Source organism: Oncorhynchus mykiss, chromosome 15, assembly GCF_013265735.2.
Source record: "Oncorhynchus mykiss isolate Arlee chromosome 15, USDA_OmykA_1.1, whole genome shotgun sequence".
NCBI classification, from domain to species: domain Eukaryota; kingdom Metazoa; phylum Chordata; class Actinopteri; order Salmoniformes; family Salmonidae; genus Oncorhynchus; species Oncorhynchus mykiss.
Genome location: NC_048579.1, coordinates 66,699,874 through 66,711,618, shown reverse-complemented (window position 1 = coordinate 66,711,618; position 11,745 = coordinate 66,699,874). Strand labels below are relative to the sequence as shown.

The 11,745-nt window shown below is 40.2% G+C and overlaps 1 protein-coding gene across 1 annotated transcript in view; it reads left to right on the top strand.

Annotated features, from left to right (window-relative positions):
• LOC110501008 (semaphorin-3aa) overlaps window positions 1–11,745 on the top strand; it is a 57,835-nt gene that overhangs the window by 1,414 nt on the left and 44,676 nt on the right. The window lies entirely within an intron of this gene.

The following is an 11,745-nucleotide window of genomic DNA, read 5'->3' as shown; positions in this document are numbered from 1 at the left end:
ATGTACGCATAGACACGAACGGACATGCAAATTCTGTACACACACTTTGAGGGGTTAATCCGGTCTCCCTAGTTCTCATTAACCCCAAAATCGATTTACCAGCTATACTCCAAAGTCAACAAGTACTTCTGCTTCTGCTTAGGAGAAGGTCTGCATGCACACACACACATCTTACTGTTTTACCACATATACTGCATATGGAAAAGATATGCCCTGGATTCAGGGGGTTGTTCAGGGCACAGCGCTACAGAATATTCATGACCGGCATGATGTCTCTATGATGTAGAATAAGGTCCGCTATGGACTACACCCAGGTGAGTGTATCACTCATCAGTCACACATCTGGCTGGGTACCATTCATACGGTGCTCGTGTGAGCTTTTGTCGGGCGAGTCAACATGTTATTCTGCCTTCCCTCTGTGTTATTTTGAGGTAGAAGACTGTGGAGAGACCTCAGAGCCGGCTCTCTCCTTTCTCTCTCACACCCTAGACTAAATCAAGCTCTTTGTAATGGCAGACCTTTCATCTCGGGACTAAAATAAACCACAGACATTTTTGTCATATTTTGGGACGTTTCGTTTAATGTCGGTCGTCTGAGAGGCGAGCTGTTGCGGTTCCTTGTCCAAAACATGACCAAAAGTACACGGCTAGAGAGCTGTGTGGTATCTCCGTTTTCTCTCCCTCTCCTTTTCTCTCTCTCTCCCCTCTCTCTCTTTCTCTCTTCGTCTCCTTTAAAAAAATATACATTCCTAAAATTTACAAATATGGGCAATTTGTCCTTTTTTGCCAGGCTGGGAATAAGGTTAGGTTGTTGAGGAAAAGAGTGCATCTGGTTTAGAGGGGTGTTACTGCTTTGAAATGAGTGTCACATTATTTTTAATCCAATGAGAGAAGTTTAGATTTAACTTGTGCACAGCAAGGCCTGTATGAACTTGACATAACGTTATTTTTAATCAGAGAATAAATCACATTTATCAGCAGTTTTGTTAATCAAAGTATACATTTAGCAGACGCTCTTTTACAAAGCGACATACCGGCACACTTAGGGTTAAGTGCCTTGCACAAGGGCACATCAATAGATGGTTCACTCAGTTGGCTCTGGGATTCAAACCAGTGACTTTTCAGTTACTGGCCCAACACTCTTAACCACTGGGCTACCGTTATATGGCTCTACAGGATGTACACATGCTCTTATTAGTGGAATGTACTGTAACACCCTGCTCTGTGTCTAGGGGGCACTATGTTGAAGATGTTTCTCTGTGCAGTCAAGGGTCAAGTAGTGTGCTGTAAAAACCGCCGTAAAATTCAGCTCCACCTGCGCCGCCACCACGTCACATCCTTCCGAGGTAACAATCTACACCAGGAATAACCCAGAGGCATCATGGGAAAATGTGTTTCGCTTCATTAAAACGGTTCCCAAGATTGAGCCATCTGTCAGTTGACTAGAACAGCAATACTGGTCTTCTCTGATCTCCCCCACTCGTTTTTCTGACAGGACGCCATGTTGCTGTCTGACAAGGGAGGAAAGATGTGTCATTGATGAAAGGTGTCATTAGGTGATACAAAGCTGAACTGCATTGTATACAGTGGGTGATTGAAATGTGTAGTCAGACCAACCAAAGCACATCAAAGCTGTCGCTCTGTCTGTCTTTAACGTTCTTGCTGCAGCTTGGTGTGTGTGACGACTCAACACCATCTCTCTAGTGATTTCCTCTTCAGACTGAAAGTGGCATGTGTGTATTCAGCCGGGGTGGGATGTGTCAGATCTGACACAGACACAGATAATTAGACACCTGGCTGAATGTGATGACGAGTGTGTGTGCGTGTCTGTGTGTGTGTGCGTGTTTGTGCGCAGTGTGTTTGTGAGCAGTGTGTGTGTGTGCGTGTTTGTGCACAGTGTGTGTGTGTGCTCTTGTGTATGCTCATACTCATGAGTGTGTGTGTGTGTACATGTGTGCGTCTCAGAGGTAGAGGGGTCCACAGGTGTTGGATGGCTCTCTTGATGCCTGTCGACTGAAACCTTTCTGTTCACACCCACACGTTGGCTAATTGAGAGAGGGAGAGAGGGAAGAGGGAGAGAGGGAAGAGGGGAAGGAGGAGATGAGAGAGGGAGGGAAGCGTTGCTTTAATGAAGGGTGCTGGCAGACTTACAGTAGACTAGGCGGGAGAGAGACTGGTTGTTAAGTGTTGTACCATTCATTCTCTCTCCCTCTGTGAATCTGGCATAGCAATTAAGTCAAATAAACGACGAGGAGGAGTTCTCCAGTGAAGGACAGTCAAACGAGCACAGAGTAAACATTTTCCCAGGAGAAGGATCATCCAGCGAGACGAGAGCTCTTTCCCCAAGGAGGGACATTCAGACAAGTGCAGGACAGCAGTTTGTGTCCCCGGGAAGGACAGTCAAACAAATGTGGAATGAGCAGTTTGTGCAGGAAAATAAGAACAGAAAAACTAAAGCACATTGAGTGACCTTTCTCCTGGGAAGGCTGGCGAAGCGAGTCCAGAGTGAATGATTTCCCTGTGGGGTCAGTCAGGGAGACATTCCCAGTGAAGGATCTGTCCTCAGAAGACCAGAGTAATGATCCCAGTTAATCATTTTTTTCTCTCCCGTAAGTAACTGGAGTTAAGTCTAAGTTAAGGTAATCGTTTATAGTTTATTAAATAACGTCGCTTAGATTGTCGATAGACCGCAACTAGTCCCAAGCATTGAATGGATCATGAGACAAAGCAAGTCACAGTTAGCCAAATATGAATTCTAATGCTCAATGTCATTGAATGGATTATGCTCCTAACGCAGATCAAGGTATAGGTTATTACAGCATTGTCTTTCACACAGCAGTGCAACCTGGACATACTGTACTGTATTACGGTCATCCCAGTAGTATACAACCTGGGAAACACTGACCCCTGCAGGTTACAACAAGCACACACATTCAAGTTTCATGTTTTATTAGTCATAGACTACATGACCAAAAGTAAGTGGACACATGCTCGTCAAACATCTCATTCCAAAATCATGGGCATTAATATGGAATTGGTCCTCTCCCCTCCACTCTTCTGGGTAGGCTTTCCACTAGATGTTGGAACATTGCTGTGGGGACGATTTGTCCTTGCTCGCAGTTTGCTTTCCAATTCATCCCAAAGTTGTTTGATGGGGTTGAGGTCAGGGCTCTGAGCAGGCCAGTCAAGTTCTTCCAAACCGATCTCGACAAACCATTTCTGTATGGACCTTGTGCACAGGGGCATTGCAATGCTGAAACCGGCAAGGGCCTTCTCCAAACTGCCACAAAGTCGGAAGCACATAATTGTCTAGAATGTCATTGCATGCTGTAGGGTTAAGATTTCCCTTCACTCGAAGTAAAGGGCCTAGCCCAAACCATGAAAAATAGCCCCAGACCGTTATTCCGCCTGGTATTGCACATCTTAGGCTTGTGCGCGGCTGCTCAGCCATGGAAACCCATTTCATGAAGCTCCCGACGAACAGTTATTGTGCTGACGTTGCTTCTAGAGGCAGTTTGGAACTCAGTACTGAGTGTTGCAACCTAGGACAGACGATTTTTACGTGCTTCAGCATTCGGCGGTCCCGTTCTGTGAGCTTATGTGGCCTACCACTTCGCGGCTGAGCCGCTGTTGCTCCTAGATGTTTCCACTTCACAATAACAGCACTAACAGTTGACTGGGGCAGCTCGAACAGGGCAGAAATTTGACGAACTGACTTGTTGCAAAGGTGGCATCCTATAACAATGCCACGTTGAAAGTCACTGAGCTCTTGAGCTCTTGAATACGGCCATTCTACTGCCAATGTTTGTCTATGGAGAGTGCATGGCTGTGTGCTCAATTTTATACACCTGTCAGCAACAGGTGTGAATGAAATAGCCGGATTCAGTAATTTTAAGGTGTGTCCACATACTTTTGTATATAGAGTGTATATACAGGATACACATCATATACACTGTCTAACAAAATGCTTACTTGCAGGTTTCTCCTCGACAACGCAACACCAATAAGAAACAATAAAATATATAAATATGAACAGAATAAACATTTTAGCGTAAGTATTATACAGGAAGGCACCATTTATAGTCCAATATTTACACATGTATCAGATAAAGGGAGGATGTGGGAGCAAGTCTTAAAATTGTGCAGTATTAGAAATAGTGAATAAGAGTCTGGTAGCAGCAGTTGTGATGGGTGTAGATGTGTGAGTGACTGTGAGAGTGTGAGAGTGAGTGAGTGAGTGAGTGAGTGAGTGAGTGAGTGAGTGAGTGAGTGAGTGAGTGATAAGGTGCAGAGAGTCAGTACAGGTGGACAGTGCAGTTCAAGGGTTCAGCAGTCTGATGGCTTGTAGATAGAAACTGTCTCTGAGCTTGTTGGTAACAGAGTGAACAACTCAAAGCTGGGGTGTGTGCGGGGTCCTTGATGATGCTGCGTGCCTTACTCAGGCACCGTTTCTTTAGATGTCCTGGATGAGTGGGAACACGGCCCCAGTGGAGGGCCTTACAGTCATGGACGGAGCAATTCCTCTACCAGGCTGGGATGCAACCGGTCAGGATGCTCTCGATGATGCAGTGGTGTTACTGGTCCTTGTCAAGTCCTCAGTGATGTATATGCCAAGGAACTTAAAACTGCTGACTCTCTACTGAAGTCCTATTGATGTGGATCGGGCGTGTTCCCTCCTGTGCTTCCTGAAGTCAACAATCAACTCCTTTGTTTTGCTGATGTTGAGGGAGAGGTTGTTGTCCTGGCACCACAATGCCACTTCACTTACCTTCTCCCTATAGGCTGACTCGTCGTTGTTGGTTATCAGGCCTACAACCGTGGTGTCGTCAGCAAACTAGATGATGGAGTTGGTGTCGTGCAAAGCCACATGGCCATGGGTGAACAGAGAGAGAGAAAGAAAGAAAGAAAGAAAGAAAGAAAGAAAGAAAGAAAGAAAGAGAGAGAGAGAGAGAAAGTGAGAGAGAGGGAGAGAGAATGTGAGAGAGAAGGAGAGAGAGACAGAGAGAGAATGTGAGAGAGAGGGAGAGAGAATGTGAGAGAGAGGGAGAGAGAATGTGAGAGAGAGGGAGAGAGAGGGAGAGAGAATGAGGGAGAGAGAGAGAGAATGAGAGAGAGAGGGAGAGAGAGAGAGAGAATGAGGGAGAGAGAGAGAGAGAATGAGAGAGAGAGACAGAGAGAGAGAGAGAGAGAGAGAGAGAGAGAGAGAGAGAGAGAGGGGGAGAGAATGTGAGAGAGAGGGAGAGAGAGAGAGAGAGAGAGAGAGAGAGAGAGATAGAGAGAGAGAGAGAGAGAATGCAAGACACAGACCAAGACAGTGAACGTGAGATGAGCCATTGCAACATGAGAGATGGGACTCATAAAACTATTGTGATTGTAAAAAAGACACACATCTCTGGCGGAGCTTGGGGGAATATTAAAAGGCTTGTTAAACAACCTGATAACTACTTTCCTCTGGGGTAATTACTGGGCCCTTTAACCTCTTAATGAAGACCCCGGTCGTCCCGCAGTGACCTGTTTCGGATGGGTGGAACTGTAATAGAGGGAAGAGACTAGCCCGCCATCGGAATTCACTCGGAACCATTCAAAATAGACACTCTCTCTCGGCATGGAACCGCACTCCAACTCAACGCAGTCTGGAGTAGAGCTAACCCATAATAACCCCCGTCAAGTTCCACAGAGACCTCTCTCTTGCTCTCCCTCTCTCTCTCTCTCTCTCTCTCCCTCTCTCTCTCTCTCTGGTGGATCTGTCCATTCTGTGGGCCTCCTCTGACAGAGCGGATGTGGATAATTATAAGGTGTGCTCCCAACGCGCCGACCGACCCCTGAGACGTCTGCCTTCTCCTCCGTCTCTCCTTCCTCTCCTCCTCCCTCAGTTCAGTCGCTCTCAGGCAGCTCACAATACCGCAGCCCCTAAGTACAGTTTTCAGTCAGGCTGCTCCAGTTGACTTTCTCTCCCAGTCAGCCTAGTTAGCAGGAAAGAGCAGCATACCCCCCCCCCCCCCCCCCCCCCCAACCCAAACCATTCCATCCCAGGCAGAATAATGTCAGTACTCTGAGCAGACCACAACACTGGGCAACTCCCATTACTGTGGGCCAGTTTGTATACTGCAGAATGAGTCAGCTTGTGTATAACACACAGGGTTGCACAATGACATGATGGCTTTGGAGAACAAACAGTCATTAATCAAAGCATTTAATGACCCGAGCTTGTTTTATAGTGTTGCTTGAACATTTGTGACGGGGCTACAGATGTTGTATCTTAATCCTGCAGCAACAGGAAATGTAAAATATTATGCAGATCATAATTAATGGACATTTTTGTAGGGGGTTGATAAATAATCTAACTTTAGAAGCCTTTTAAAACCTTGAATACACTACAGATGCTACAGACCATTTTGTGAGAAGACTGATTTTCAGGATGTCTCATGCTCTGACAAACACCGCTCTAGCTGTGTCACCTTTCACTGCAGATGTGGAAGTGTATCTCTAGCTTAAACTGACGGATGTTACGGGTATTTGTCCGCGGGGTGTCCTCGGGGTGTCCGTGTCCGCGGGGTGTCCGTGTCCGCGGGGTGTCCTCGGGGTGTCCGCGGGGTGTCCGCCCGGGGGGGGGGGGGGGGGGGGGGGGGGGGGGCGTTAGGGTTAAAGCGTGGAGAAAACTGACTGGGAGAGATTGAATATGTCCATAAACACTCCAGCCTGCTGGTCTGCACACGTCTGTGCCGGTAGCCTTGTAAGGGTTAACATGCTTGTATGTCACAGACACAATGTGTGGCTTGTGTTTTAGGCACTTTTCCACTTCAGTTCTGTTCCTCATTTGGAATGGAACGTTTTCATATTTGTGTTGAGAAACGTGTGCTCTTTAGAGTTACGTTGACATTCACAAGCTGTGGTTTGGTGTTGATGAGTTTTGGTCAAGTTCAGTGCATCTCCCAATATGTTTATTTAGCCGAGGCAAAGCATGCAATCCCCAAAGCAGATTCCATGGACAACTTTCATTGTCAACTACACAGAAGATGACTGAGTTTGGAGCGTTTTTATGTCATCTTTCTTTTTACAGGAAGTCAATGCTGAGACCAAGGTCTCTTCTGATGACGTACCATCAAAATACAATATACACATTAAAATACACATTATTATACACAACAAATCACATCAAAATACAATATACACATTAAAATATACATTATTATACACAACAAATCACATCAAAATACAATATACACATTAAAATACACATTATTAAACACAACAAATCACATCAAAATACAATATACACATTAAAATACACAACAAATCACATCAGAATACAATATACACATTAAAATACACATTATTAAACACAACAAATCACATCAAAATACAATATACACATTAAAATACACATTATTATAGACAACAAATCACATCAAAATACAATATACACATTAAAATACACAACAAATCACATCAAAATACAATATACACATTAAAATACACAACAAATCACATCAAAATACAATATACACATTAAAATACATATTATTATACACAACAAATCACATCAAAATACAATATACACATTAAAATACATATTATTATACACAACAAATCACATCAAAATACAATATACACATTAAAATACACAACAAATCACATCAAAATACAATATACACATTAAAATACACATTATTAAACACAACAAATCACATCAAAATACAATATACACATTAAAATACACAACAAATCACATCAAAATACAATATACACATTAAAATACACATTATTAAACACAACAAATCACATCAAAATACAATATACACATTAAAATACACATTATTATACACAACAAATCACATCAAAATACAATATACACATTAAAATACACATTATTATACACAACAAATCACATCAGAATACAATATACACATTAAAATACACATTATTATACACAACAAATCACATCAAAATACAATATACACATTAAAATACACATGATTATACATAACAAATCACATCAAAATACAATATACACATTAAAATACACATTATTATACATAACAAATCACATCAGAATACAATATACACATTAAAATACACATTATTATACACAACAAATCACATCAAAATACAATATACACATTAAAATACACATTATTATACATAACAAATCACATCAGAATACAATATACACATTAAAATACACATTATTATACATAACAAATCACATCAGAATACAATATACACATTAAAATACACATTATTATACACAACAAATCACATAAAAATACAATATACACATTAAAATACACATGATTATACATAACAAATCACATCAAAATACAATATACACATTAAAATACACATGATTATACATAACAAATCACATCAGAATACAATATACACATTAAAATACACATTATTATACACAGCAATACACATCAGAATACAATATACACATTAAAATACACATGATTATACACAACAAATCACATCAACATACAATATACACATTAAAATACACATGATTATACATAACAAATCACATCAAAATACAATATACACATTAAAATACACAACAAATCACATCAAAATACAATATACACATTAAAATACACATTATTATACATAACAAATCACATCAAAATACAATATACACATTAAAATACACAACAAATCACATCAAAATACAATATACACATTAAAATACACATTATTATACATAACAAATCACATCAGAATACAATATACACATTAAAATACACATGATTATACATAACAAATCACATCAGAATACAATATACACATTAAAATACACATTATTATACACAGCAATACACATCAGAATACAATATACACATTAAAATACACATGATTATACACAACAAATCACATCAACATACAATATACACATTAAAATACACATGATTATACATAACAAATCACATCAAAATACAATATACACATTAAAATACACATTATTATAGACAACAAATCACATCAAAATACAATATACACATTAAAATACACAACAAATCACATCAAAATACAATATACACATTAAAATACACATTATTATACATAACAAATCACATCAAAATACAATATACACATTAAAATACACAACAAATCACATCAAAATACAATATACACATTAAAATACACATGATTATACACAACAAATCACATCAAAATACAATATACACATTAAATACACATTATTATACACAACAAATCACATCAGAATACAATATACACATTAAAATACACATTATTATACATAACAAATCACATCAAAATACAATATACACATTAAAATACACAACAAATCACATCAAAATACAATATACACATTAAAATACACAACAAATCACATCAAAATACAATATACACATTAAAATACACATTATTATACACAACAAATCACATCAAAATACAATATACACATTAAAATACACAACAAATCACATCAAAATACAATATACACATTAAAATACACATGATTATACACAACAAATCACATCAAAATACAATATACACATTAAAATACACATTATTATACACAACAAATCACATCAAAATACAATATACACATTAAAATACACATTATTATACACAACAAATCACATCAGAATACAATATACACATTAAAATACACATGATTATACACAACAAATCACATCAAAATACAATATACACATTAAAATACACATGATTATACACAACAAATCACATCAGAATACAATATACACATTAAATACACATTATTATACACAACAAATCACATCAGAATACAATATACACATTATTATAGACAACAAATCACATCAGAATACAATATTCACATTATTATAGACAACAAATCACATCAGAATACAATATTCACATTAAAATACACATTATTATACACAACAAATCACAACAGAATACAATATACACATTAAAATACACATTATTATACACAACAAATCACATCAGAATACAATATACACATTAAAATACACATTATTATACACAACAAATCACATTAAAATACAATATACACATTAAAATACACATGATTATACACAACAAATCACATCAGAATACAATATACACATTAAAATACACATTATTATACACAACAATACATGAAAAGCAAAACACAGTCATAAAAGACACATTCTTCAGTTAAAAGGTCCCCTAACAGCCGTCTGAAATGTCCTAAACAGAGGCACCTATTCGTCCAATATGAAAGTGCATTGGAGATCATTCCACACGTAAGGCAGATATACCCAACTCAGTGGAGATCGAAAGAGTTAGCTATCCCTGAGACCGGGTATCTCGTGGGTATATAAGTTAACAGTTAAGTATGGTACGACGGAAGTTCATCCTTATAGAATGGATGTATACTTGTCATTTTGACTATGGTTACGGTGAGGACATTGGGTCCAGTGTGTGACAGGGATGACTCCTGTGTTTTATGTATAGAGGGTTTGGTTACTGAGTGGACATTGCATTGCAGCAGTGTGTGTGGATCAGACCCAGCTGCTAAGGCTCATCAGTCAGCCACAAGGAGCGCCACTCCAGGGTCATGTTTCACCCAGGCTAACGTCTCTATGGTGTGCATGTGTGATGCATGTGTGGTGCATGTGTAAAAGTCTCTGTTTGTCTGTCTGTGTGTGTGCATGGATGTGTGTGTATCCGCCTGTCTCTCTGTCAGTCTGTCAGTCTGTCTCTCTGTCAGTTTGTCTCTCTGTCAGTCTGTCTCTCTGTCAGTCTGTCTCTCTGTCAGTCTGTCAGTCTGTCTCACTGTCAGTCTGTCTCTCTGTCAGTCTGTCTCTCTGTCTCTCTGTCAGTCTGTCAGTCTGTCTCACTGTCAGTCTGTCTCACTGTCAGTCTGTCTCTCTGTCAGTCTGTCTGTCTCTCTGTCAGTCTGTCAGTCTGTCTCTCTGTCAGTCTGTCTCTCTGTCAGTCTGTCCCTATGTCTCTGTCAGTCTGTCTCTCTGTCAGTCTGTCTCTCTGTCTCTCTGTCAGTATGTCAGTCTGTCTATCTGTCAGTCTGTCTCTCTGTCAGTCTGTCCCTATGTCTCTGTCAGTCTGTCTCTCTGTCAGTCTGTCTATCTGTCAGTCTGTCTCTCTGTCAGTCTGTCTATCTGTCAGTCTGTCTCTCTGTCAGTCTGTCCCTATGTCTCTGTCAGTCTGTCTCTCTGTCAGTCTGTCAGTCTGTCTCTCTGTCAGTCCGTCTCTCTGTCAGTCTGTCCCTATGTCTCTGTCAGTCTGTCTCTCTGTCAGTCTGTCAGTCTGTCTCTCTGTCAGTCTGTCTCTCTGTCAGTCTGTCTATCTGTCAGTCTGTCCCTATGTCTCTGTCAGTCTGTCTCTCTGTCAGTCTGTCTCTCTGTCTCTCTGTCAGTATGTCAGTCTGTCTATCTGTCAGTCTGTCTCTCTGTCAGTATGTCAGTCTGTCTATCTGTCAGTCTGTCTCTCTATCAGTCTGTCCCTCTGTCTCTGTCAGTCTGTCTCTCTATCAGTCTGTCCTTCTGTCTCTGTCAGTCTGTCTCTCTATCAGTCTGTCCCTCTGTCTCTGTCAGTCTGTCTCTCTGTCAGTCTGTCTCTCTGTCTCTCTGTCAGTATGTCAGTCTGTCTATCTGTCAGTCTGTCTCTCTGTCAGTATGTCAGTCTGTCTATCTGTCAGTCTGTCTCTCTATCAGTCTGTCCCTCTGTCTCTGTCAGTCTGTCTCTCTATCAGTCTGTCCTTCTGTCTCTGTCAGTCTGTCTCTCTATCAGT